Raw genomic sequence first — 11,760 nt, forward strand, 5'->3', positions numbered from 1 at the left:
CACTAAATGGTTTGTGTTAAAGATGGGCGTTACCAAGTGTCAGCTAGGATACAGGGCATCTGGTATCCTCATACACCGGTAGGGCAGCATGTGAAGTTGTCCATCCACTTTGGAAGAAGTTGGCAGAGTTTATTTATTTTTTTTGATGTAAAGATGTTCACTCAGACATCCAAGGAAGAACTGGTCGACATAAGGAAAAACCTTTCCGGGGGAGACTGCGAATGTCTGGAAAGTTGGCGGTTCCTTTTAAATTAAATATACGGTTACTGTACAACACCGTTGCCCCACTCCCAGGGATTCACCCAGGGGAAAGGATAACCTACACCCACAAAAGACTCAGACACTGAGTTCACGGCAACAGGAACCGGGGCAGCCCACTGTTCATCAACACGTGAATGATAATCCAGGGTATGTTCGAAGTGAAAGGAACAAAGTATAGATCCACACAGGCTCCCGAAACCTCGTTAGTGCTCTGCTGACCAAAAGAAAGATGGACCCACAAGAGTGCCTGCCACATATGCCACCCGCATCCCTGGCAAATCTGAACTGTAGCACCAGATGGTCACCTGTAGACAAGGAAGGTCTGATTGATGAGAAAGCGGCAGAAGAGACCTACCTAGAAGCATTCTGTATTCCAGTAAAGGTGATGGTTGCCCAGCTGTGTACATGTGTCCACTCGTTGAACTGAACACTTAAATTGGTGGGTTTCATTGTGTATAAATTATACCTCCGTAAAGCTGATTTAAAAAAAAAAAAAGTCTGAGGCATTGGTGTTTGCCTTCCTTCTCTGCCCCAGACTAGGTAGGGTAACTAACGGGGACCGTGTGTCCAGATCCAGGTGTTCTGTTGGTGGGCTTGGCGAGGGCTTGATTCCCGGGAGCAGGTGGAAGGGGCAAGCATTAACCCAATGGCAACCCAGCACGTGAAAGCCACGTCCCCCGGCAGGTTTGTCGTGGCAACAAACTACCCCCACCCCGTCCATCTCAAAGGTCTACAGCAGCAAAGGTTTGTGTCCCACGTGCTTTACATGGCGCCACAAGTCGGTCCACATTCTTCACGCCAGGGTCCAAGCTGAAGACACAGTCCCGGCGAGGAACACGCTATTCTTGTGACAACACTCAACGGCACCTCAAACTCCTCCCGGGACGGGTATCCTGTCGCATTCCGCTGGCGCCAGGAAGCAGATGGCCTCGACCAGCAGCACTGAGGCAGAGATGTAGGCCCTTTCTGCACGAACCACTGCCATGTCACAAGGTGACTCTGGGGATGTCCTGTTCTCATACAGGAAGGGGACACAATAGCTGGGAACAAAACCTCCACCTGCTGTGTCTTCCAATCAACACACACACACAGACATACACAAGACCCTTGCACAGAGTTTCACACTTTGCAAAGCCTTTTCATAGCCACAATCCCATTTGATGACGTCAGTGACTTAAAGGTGAAGGGTGACCTGGGACGGGAAAGCCCACTGTAAGCTCTAACCATTGTCCAACCCTTGACCTGACCCGTTTTCCTCAGACGCTCCTCACTTAGTGGTGGCCCTACAGTCCCCCGTCCCCCCAGGATGGAGACCTGGGTTGCATCTCTGACTCTCCTCTGTGACCCTCCACATTGACCAGTCAGTGTGTCATGGAAGACGCTTTCATTACAAGGAACAGAACTCCTGGCTCAAGCTGGATTTAAAAACACAGGGACTTCATGGCTTCAGGCACAGCTTGATCCAGGTCAAACCACAGGGCCGGGAATTGGGTCTTCTTCCTCTTTCTTTCTTAACTCTGCTTCCTTAAGGTTGGTTCCATTCTCAGTGAAGAGCAGCCATCAGCACTGTGCAGGGTGCGACCTGCACCTCTGTCCATGGTGGCTGCCCACATCTGTTGGGTTAATGCGGGAATGGAAGCAGACAGCAGGTCTCTCCCATTTCTGGGCAACCAAACTTTTCAAAGGCATGGGAGGCAGGCCGGCTGAGGTCCACCAAACAAGGCAGGCTGCTAGCTTTTAGTGACTCATGTGAGAAAACAACCTAAGGGTGGGGAAAGAATCACCCAAAGGGATGAGAGGGGACAGAGCCCAGAGCACACAGGACTGGGGATTGAGCCTGAAACAGCCAGAGGAGAAAATCTCACCGCTCATGGGGCATTCATTAGAATACTGAGAATAATTTTGCCTCAGTAGTGGGGGTAAAACTAACCCCAGACAGGACACTGTGCTGTTCCCACCCAACAAATCTTAAAAGCAAGACCAGGGCTTCCCTGGTGGCGCAGTGGTTGAGAGTCCGCCTGCCGATGCAGGGGACACGGGTTCGTGCCCTGGTCTGGGAAGATCCCACATGCCGCGGAGCAGCTGGGCCCGTGAGCCATGGTCGCTGAGCCTGCGCGTCCGGAGCCCGTGCTCCGCAACGGGAGAGGCTGCATCAGGGAGAGGCCCGCGTACCACAAAAAAAAAGAAAAAAAAAGCAAGACCAAATAAAGATCAGACTGTCTCCAGGGAACCTAACTGCACCCAAGAACAAGGTCAAGAAGACTTTTTTTTGGATACCAAAAAATATATGGCCCCCAGCAAAGTAAAATTTGTAAAAATGTCAGCCATCCAATCGGAAATTACCAACATACGGGGGGGAGTGGCCAAGATGATGGAGCAGAAGGACCCTGAGCTCACCCTCTCCCATGAGCACAGCAGAGTTACAACTACTGACAGAGCAACTCCTGATGAGAAAGACCAGAAGACTAACAGGAAAGATCTTCTACAACTAAAGATATACAGAAAAAAACACAAGATGGGTAGGAGGGGCGGAGACACACAGTCTAGTCGACACCCACACCCCCAGGTAGGCGGCCCACAGACGGTAAAGTCATCACGATTGCAGAGGTTCTCCCCAAGGACCAAGGGGTCCGAACCCTACATTGGACTCCCCAGGCCAAAGGTCCTGCACCAGGAAGACAAGACCCCAGAACATTTGGCTTTGAAGGCCGGCAGGGCTTACTTTAGGGAGAACCAAAGGGTTGTGAGAAATAAAGCCTCCACTCTTAAAGGACACACACGAAACCTCGCAGGCTCCAAGACCCAGGCAGAAGAAGCCATTTAAAGGAGCCAGGGTCAGACCCACTTGCTGACCTTGGAGAGCCTCCCTCCCAGAGAGGCAGGAGACGCCTGGAGCTCCACCTGAGGACACAGGCACCGGAGGCTGCCATTTGGGGGGCTCTTCCTACCACGTGGACACCGGTGCTGGTGAGCGCCATCTTGGAATCCTCCCTCTAGCTCATTAGCACCGGGACCCATCCTGCCTACCAGTCTGTTGTCCCCAGTACTGGGACGTCTCAAGCCAAACAGCTAGCCAGGCAGAGACACAGCCCCACCCACCAGCAGCCCAGGTGCCTTAAGATCCCCTGAGCCCACGGCCAATCCCCCAGACCCAGCCCTGTCCTCCAGCATACCAGTGAGCTAGCACGAGCCCCGGGACCCCCGGGGCCCCACTGCCAGAGACCCCAGGGTGCAACTCCGCCCGCCAATGGGCAGGTACCAACCCTGGGATCCTCTGAGCCTTGGCCCCACCCACCTGCTGGCAGACATCAGCCCTAGGACCACTGCAGCCTGCCATGTTAGGACAGCAGGCCAGCACCAGCTCCAGGACCTTCTGAGTCCCACTCACCAGCAGGCCAACAAAAGCTCCAGGATCCCCATGGCCCTGCAGCCAGAGACCCCTAGGACCTGACCTGATAGAATTAGCATATGATCCAGCAATTCCGCTCACGGATATTTACCCAAAGAAGACAAAAACACTGATTTGGAAAGATATATGCATTCCTATGTTTACTGCAGCATTATTTACAATAGCCAAGATACCAAAGGAACCTAAGTTCTCATCAATAGATGGATGGATAAAGATGTGGTATACACACACACACACACACACACACACACACACACACACACACAATGGAATATTACTGACCCATAAAAAAGAATGAAATCTTGTCATTTGTAACAACTTGTATGGACCTAGAGGACATAATGCTAAGTGAAATAAGTCAGACAGAGAAAGACAAATACTGGATGATTTCATTTATATGTGGAATCTAAACAACAAAACAGATGAACAAACATAACAAAACAGAAAAAGAGTTATAGACACAGAGAACAAGCAGGTGGTTGCCATAGGGTGTCGGGGGAGGAAAGAAATAGGTGACGGAGACAAATGGGTCGTGGGTATGAAATGCTCAGTGCAGGGAATATGGTTAATAACTATGTAATATCTCTGTCTGGTGACAGACGGTAACTAGACTTACCGTGTTGATCGTTTTCAAATGTATAGTAATAATAATGAATCCCTCTGTAGTGTAACAGGAACTACCATAGTATTACAGGTCAATTCTACCTCAGAAACAAAGAAACAAGCAAACTCATAGAAAAACAGATCAGACTGGTAGTTACCAGAGGTGGGGGTGGAGGGTAGGGGTAGGGTTAGGGGGAATTAGATAAAGGTGGTTATAAGATATAAGTACCAGAGATGTAATGTACAACATGATAAATATAATTAACACTGCTGTATGAAAGTTGTTAAGTAAATCCTGAGTTCTCATCACAAGGAAAAACTTTTTTTTTAAATTTCTCTAACTTTGTATCTATATAAGATGATGGATGTTCACTAAACTTGTTGTGATAATCATTTCATGAGGTATGTAAGTCAAATCATTATGCTGTACACCTAAAACTTTTACAGTGCTGTATGTTGACTATATCTCAATAAATTGGAAGAGGAAAACAAAAAGCAAAAAACAAAATTATCAGTATGCAAAGCAACAGGAAAATACAACCTAATACGAGGAGAAAAATCTATCTACCAAACTGACAAAGAAATGACAAATATGAGAGGATTAATAGGCAAGAACATTAAAACAGATAATAAAACTATATTCCTACACCACGGTAATATCATGTGAAAGCACGAGCAGGAGTCTGAAACTGGGTGAGAGGTGTACCTTTGCACATTTTCTATAAACCTGAAGTTATTCCCAAATTAAATGTTTATTTGTTTTAAAGCTAGAGGAAATCCTGAATGTGTTAAGTAGAAACATAAAAGATATAAAAAGACCCAATGTGAATTTCTAGAGATGAAAATGAAAATGTCTCAGATCAAATACACACTGGTGGGGTTAATAGTATATTAGACGTTGCAGAAGGAAGGAGAAGTGAGCTCGAACACAGAAAAACAGAAATTATTCAAAATGAAACACGGAGCAAAAAGACTGTCAAAGAAATGCATGGTGACAATAAACTGTGAGAAAACTTCAAATGCCCAAATGCATGCATCACTGGAATCCCTGGAGGAAGGAGGGGAGGCAGAAAAAAATATTTGAAGAAATAATAGATAAAAAGTTTCTCAATTTGAGGAAAACTATAAGCCTACCGGTCCAAGAGGCTCAATGAAACTCAAACACAAAAAACATGAAGCAAAATGTACCAAAGTACATCGTCATCAAATTGTTTAAAACAACAGAGAGCTTTAGTAATCTATTACCGTCTAACAAATGACCCCAAATCTTAGCAGATTGAGAAGAGCAGACATTGATGATCTCACAGCGTTTCTGAGGGTCAGGAATCTGGGAAGGGCTTTGCTGGGTGTTTCTGGCTCGTGGTCTCTCGTGAGGCTCTAGTCAAGATGTCGACCAGGACTGCAGTATCTGAAGCCTGGGACATCCAAGCCCACTCACAAGGCTGTTGGCAGGAGGCCTCAGCTACTCACTGTGGGGACTGAGGGCACCATCTTGGAAGCTGATGCTACAAAGGTGGGATCTTGAAAACATCCAAGATGACAGCAGATTTCTTGGCCTAAATGGAGACGCACAGATCAATGGAACTGCATAGAATCCAGAAAGAGACCCACACACTTAGGATCAGTTGTTTTTTGACAAAAGTACGAAACTAAATCAGTATGAAAAGATAATCGTTTCACTGGTTCTGAAACTACTGAATACCCATATGCAAAAAAAAAAAAAAATTTCAATTGACCCTTTATGCCATGTACCACAACTAACTCAAAGTGGATCACAGCTCTAAGAGCAAAACTTAAAACTGTAAAACTTTTAGAAGAAAACATAGGAGAAAATCTTTGTGACCTTGGGTTAGGCCAAGATTTCTAAGATACAACACCAAAAGCATGATCCATTAAAAAAAACTGATAGTGGCTGAGAGTCCGCCTGCCGATGCAGGGGACACGGGTTCGTGCCCCGGTCCGGGAAGATCCCACATGCCGCGGAGCGGCTGGGCCCGTGAGCCATGGCCGCTGAGCCTGCGCGTCCAGAGCCTGTGCTCTGCAACGGGAGAGGCCACAACAGTGAGAGGCCCACGTACTGCAAAAAAAAAAAAAAAAAAAGATTTCTTATGGGATGAATAAAAACCCAGCATTGTCATGATTATGGAGTTAGGCGCCTTCGTCCACCTGAACCGTAGACTCCTTGGGAACCCTTAGGCAGAATATACCAAACGCCTTTCAATTATTCATATTCTTTGACTCTGAAATTCCTTTTCTAGGAAATGCCCCCACCGAAATGCTCAGACATGGGAAATCTGAACGTATACATATGTTCACTGCAGTGATGTTTAAAATAGTAAAAAAAAAAAAAAATTGGCCACGACCCAAATATGCATCGCTGGGGATCGAACAATACATCCTCGGGATTCTGCTGAGCAGCTCAACTCTGACAAAGCGGGAAGCTGTGTCCAGTGGCCAGAGGTCGCCACAGTGTTCTGGTACCTGGATTAAGTTCCAGAGCAGCAAGTATTTGACCCACCGACAGGAAGTGGAGCCTTTGTACCTGCGGAGACCTGGAGAGAGGTCTGCAGGTGTCCCAGGGTTATCTCTTGGAGGCAGGGGTCACTATCATGTGGTTTTTTTACTTTTTCACTTGTGCTTTTCTATATCGTTTGAATTGTGTTAGGTGAGACTTTGTTTATATAATCAGCAAAAGTAGTCATGGCATTTTCCAGTTGATAACAGGGCTGCCCGACAAAGGTATCCCCTGGGGAAGTGGCGGGGGATAGCAACGGATCTCAACCTTTGTGCCCCGATATCTGGAAGCTGGGTCAGTCCCAATCTGTTCCCTGAAAAGAGGGGGCAAAGGAGCCAGATTGGGTCTGGCAAGACAATAGTCTTTTGTCCTCAAACTTGGAAGGCAGACTGTCATAAATTTTGCTTTCTTGGAAAGGTTCTGGGGATTCCAGGAGACTGAGGACATTAGAGGTATAGGGAAGGACACTTTGGTTTGCAGAGTACAGACATCCAACTCAAACTCCCGGAGGTTGTTAACATGACCTGTATAACCGGGAGGTTCAGGGCCAGATCAGGCTGTCTTCAGGTATAGCTGGATCCAGGGGCTTAAACAAAGCCCCTGGGGTTCTCTTCCTCCTCCCCTTTCTCCCTACCTTCTACTTTCAGTTCTTCTCATCTCTGCTGCACTTAGCAAGCCCTAGCAAGAACTCGGCTTGCCCAGCCTGGACCACAAGCCCATCCCTGTGACCGGGGGACGTGGGGTATGAATACTGCCAGCTCCCTCCAAGCCACATTGAGGGGGAGAGAAATTGTCGAAATTTTCCAAAGGAAAGAGCGTGCTGCGCCTGAAGGAGGAGAACCCTGCTCCACACACAAAAAAATTGCAGAAGCCAAGATCCACTGTAACCGCGTTCTACAGATTCTAGTACTTGTCTGAGCGGGCACGTGCTCAGAGCTTTACAGCTTTCAGCTTCCGGGTTTTCCACGTGATTATGAGTACTCACAGGCCCTGGTCGCTCTGATCCCCAAACAGTCCAGAAAGGCAGATGGGATCCTTCTCCCTTTACTGATGAGGAAACAGAAGTTCAGGGACACCGGGTAAGTGGTCCAGCGCACCAGGTAGTAAGTAGCAGAACTAGCTCCAACAGTTAGGTTCTCTGATGTCCGATCTCGCTGTACTTCTCTGCTCTCAGGCTCAGGCTGTGAGGCATCACCCCCATCACCACCAGGATCCCCACTGCCATCATCAACACCACCATCACCATAACAATCACAAAAACATCCCTAACACCTTCCCCTGGGCAATTCATCACAGAGCCGTAGTTCACAGCTATAGGCACTGCCAAGGAGCTGTGAACCTAAACCGAAAAGGAGAAGTTGATTGAATCAGATTTTCCTAGTGGGAACTCCTTTCTCGGCAGCCAGGCCTGGGCCTGGCTCTTCCGTGGCCGGGACCCAGCATTGCACTCACAGCATTGCGATGCTTCTCCCAGATGACTGGGCTGATCCCAAAGGCCTGGGATGGTGTTTAGCGATCAACACACGTGAGTCACCGAGCCTGACATTCTTTGGAATCTGACAAGGTTTCTACTTTGGGAACCTGCTGAGTTGACTCAGCAGTGGTTCACCAGCAAGCAGGCGGTGAATGTGGGAGCACGCCCTCTTCGTTAGTTGCGCTGGGGCTGCGGGAGGCTGGGGTGGGTCCTGCGGGCTGTGCTTTCAGGCTCTGGTTGTCTCCTTTGTGGAACTTGGGATGGAAATTAGGTTCCGAGAGATGAAACGCTGCACCCCAAGGCTGCACGGTAACAGGAAGAGGCAGAGCTCGAGCCCCGATCTGTGAGACGGCAGAGCCCACAGACATCATTGCCCCGCACTGTCACCAGCTGGCCCTTTGTTTCTGCCATCCGTCCCGCTCTGCCATGGGCTCTCTGTGGCTCTCTCCCAACGTTGGGGGAAGATGGCTGGGTGGTTGGTGCTGGGTGAGGCCGAGGGTGTGCCCCACCTCCCTGCACTGAGCGGTGGCACGTCAGGAGCCTCTTGGGGGTGCAGAGTGCCCCCCTGGGCTGCCACGGGTTGGGGTGACTGTCAGTCTGGGTTCCACCAGGAAAGAGAGGACTCACGCTGAGAAAACTGCAGAGTGGAGGGAAACCACGCAAGGTCGGCAGCCTACCGCACCCCAGGCTGCTGTCACCCTTAGGCCGAAGGGATAAGGGGAAAGTACCACTGCCAGAGCCTGGGAGGAGGAAATCCCGGAGAGAGAGCTGCCGAGGGAGACGTGACCTTCAATCCAGGGACACAGCCTGCCCAAGGTGACAGCCCAGGGGAGATGCTGTGACATGGACATTCACACCTCACCCGCCTCCCCTCTCTTACCTGCAGCCACAGGCCCAGGGCCAAACCCAATGGGAAGCCAGAGAGTATGGGAGCCCAACAAAGGGGTCCATCAGGCTCAGCCCCTGGGGCAGAGAGTGGGCGTCTGGTCTTGTGTCTCCTATGATGAAGAGAAAATATCCTCAGCCTGGGGAATCTTAGGATGTGTCTGAGGCCAGAGGTTGAAATGTCACAGGAAGTAGAGGTATCCGTTGGAGTTTCCCTATGAAAAATGGGGGGACATTGGGAAGGGGAGATAGGCGGCCAAAGGGAATTTCCCCTCTGTGAAGCACGCAGGTGGAATAGGACATCCATCCAATGCCAGGTCTCGCAGTGCGTCTGCAGGTCCTCCGGGGCCTGCAGGGGGTCTTGGGTGCATCATCTGGGGACAGGTGTGCACACAGCCCTGTCTGCAGTACCTTCTCATTCTGGTATGTCCACAATTCCTACAATGAGCTCTCGCTATCTCTTTCCCTGTGGGAGACCCTCAGGGACCAGAAACCCCCAGAATCATTGCCAGGGGCAGTCAGCCCGTGGAAATATCCTTTCTCTCCCTGGGGCTTGCATCCCCCTGGAGAAACCCCCAGGCTCCACCTCCAGCCTCAGGATGCACCAACACCTCCACTCACTGGTCCCTCCACAGTCCTGGACACTGGCTCTTTCATCACACGGTGATGGGGCAGGTCCCCCAGCCAGGCTTTGGGGAGACACAGTAAAAGTGCCATTCCTCTGGTTTTTAAAGATTTGAGAGCCGGCTATGATGGAGGAAATGCAGATATAGCGTTTATACATAGAAAAAGCATCTAACTCAGGCTTGGAACACCAGGGAAGGTCACGTGAGCTAAGATCGGAACAGCTGTTATGCAAAATACCCAGGGCATGGCATCCCGCTTACCCACCAACTGAGGGCTCTGAGATAAGAGGTGATGTCACCTGAGAGCTGCAAATAGGCCCGTGTGGTGGGAATGCAGAAGGTGGCAACAAAAGGGGGTGTGGGGATAGGTGGGGACAGATCTCAAGAGTTGCCCCCCGAGAAAACAGCAGCAGTGCCCAGGCCAGATGGTCAGGTTGAGAAGGAGCCCTCTGCTGCTGGGTGGGGAATGGGTTGGAACAGAGCGAGACTCGCGGTCAGGAGGCCAGTGAAGAGGCTGTCAGAGTGGTCCCAGGGAGGATAGCCTAGGGCGATGGGGGTGGAGAAGGACATTTCGTCAGACCCAAGAGCTCCCATGAATGTGAACGAGGCCCCTAGGGCTGATGGATCCCCCACAGGGAGTGATTAAGAGGGTAGCACCGAAGATGAGTCCCGGGATTCTGTGTTGGAGAAATGGGTAGATTGTAGTAAGTCTTCAGATGGAGACATGGGGGAGGAAGGTTTGGGGTAAGATGCTGAGTTCCTCATTTCTGGTCACAGCACAGTAACTGGAACTGGATCAGTCCCTCTGTCATAAACAATCATAAAACAGCACAGAATATATGAGGCCACTGTTTTCAACATTGTATCAAAGGCAGGGCAAGACTGTGAACCCCAAGAGAAGAAAATAACATGAAGTGAGCCTTGAGATCTCCCTGGATCTGTACTTGGGGATACTTCCTGGACCGCGGTGCAGTATGTGGGCGTCCATGTAGAATTCAGAAATCCCACTGAACAGACGGTGCAGAGATGAGAGTTTGGTATTGTTGAAGCAGCTAGAATCTTCAGAGCTGGAAGCTGTACGGGGAGAGGGGAGAAAGTCCACGTGAGGGTCCCTGGGTTCTGATGAGACCACCTGAGTCTTGTGTTTTGATAAATTTATTTATTTTATTTATTTATTTTTGGCTGAGTTGGGTCTTCGTTGCTGCGTGCAGTCTCTCTCTAGTTGCAGCAAGCGGGGGCTACTCTTCATTGCAGTGCGCAGCCTTCTCATTGTGGTGGGTTTTCTTGTTGTGGAGCATGGGCTCTAGGCGCGGGCTTCAGTAGTTGTGGCACGCAGGCTCAATAGTTGTGGCTCACGGGCTCTAGAGCGCAGGCTCAGTAGTTGTGGCGCACGGGCTTAGTTGCTCCGCAGCATGTGGGATCTTCCTGGACCAGGGCTCGAACCCATGTCCCCGGCATTGGCAGGCAGACTCTTAACCACTGCACCACCAGGGAAGTCCCCACCTGAGGCTTAACAGGTGGTCTCAAGCCCTAAAGTTTTGAGAGTGGAACAGAGATGCTAGATGTCAAGCAACACTAGGGGACTTTGGGGTTCTTTTCCAACCACAGTGGAATAACCTCATTAACACTAGGGCATCTAGCTGTGACACCAGAAAGGCCTCATCTTAATAATTAGGTTCACACCTTGGACTAAAGCCTATTGTAGACCTTCTATAACAAGAAGCCTTAATAAGATTTGCTTGGAGCTTGATTCTCACCAAGTTAGAGAAGTTTGAGAGATGCCTTAGGCTTTCCACAGATCTGCCATAACAAATAATAAACCAAGACCACCCACATTCAGGTAATCAACCAGTAATTGAAATGCCTGCTAGAACAAAAATCAACCCTTTTCAGAGGGAGATATTCGAATCCAGAGTTTCTACGATATATCACGCACAATGCCCAGTATATAATCAACAATTACCAAGTACACAAAGAAACAGAAATG

The sequence above is a fragment of the Pseudorca crassidens genome, chromosome 9, assembly GCF_039906515.1.
Source record: "Pseudorca crassidens isolate mPseCra1 chromosome 9, mPseCra1.hap1, whole genome shotgun sequence".
In the NCBI taxonomy this organism is placed as follows: Eukaryota; Metazoa; Chordata; class Mammalia; order Artiodactyla; family Delphinidae; genus Pseudorca; species Pseudorca crassidens.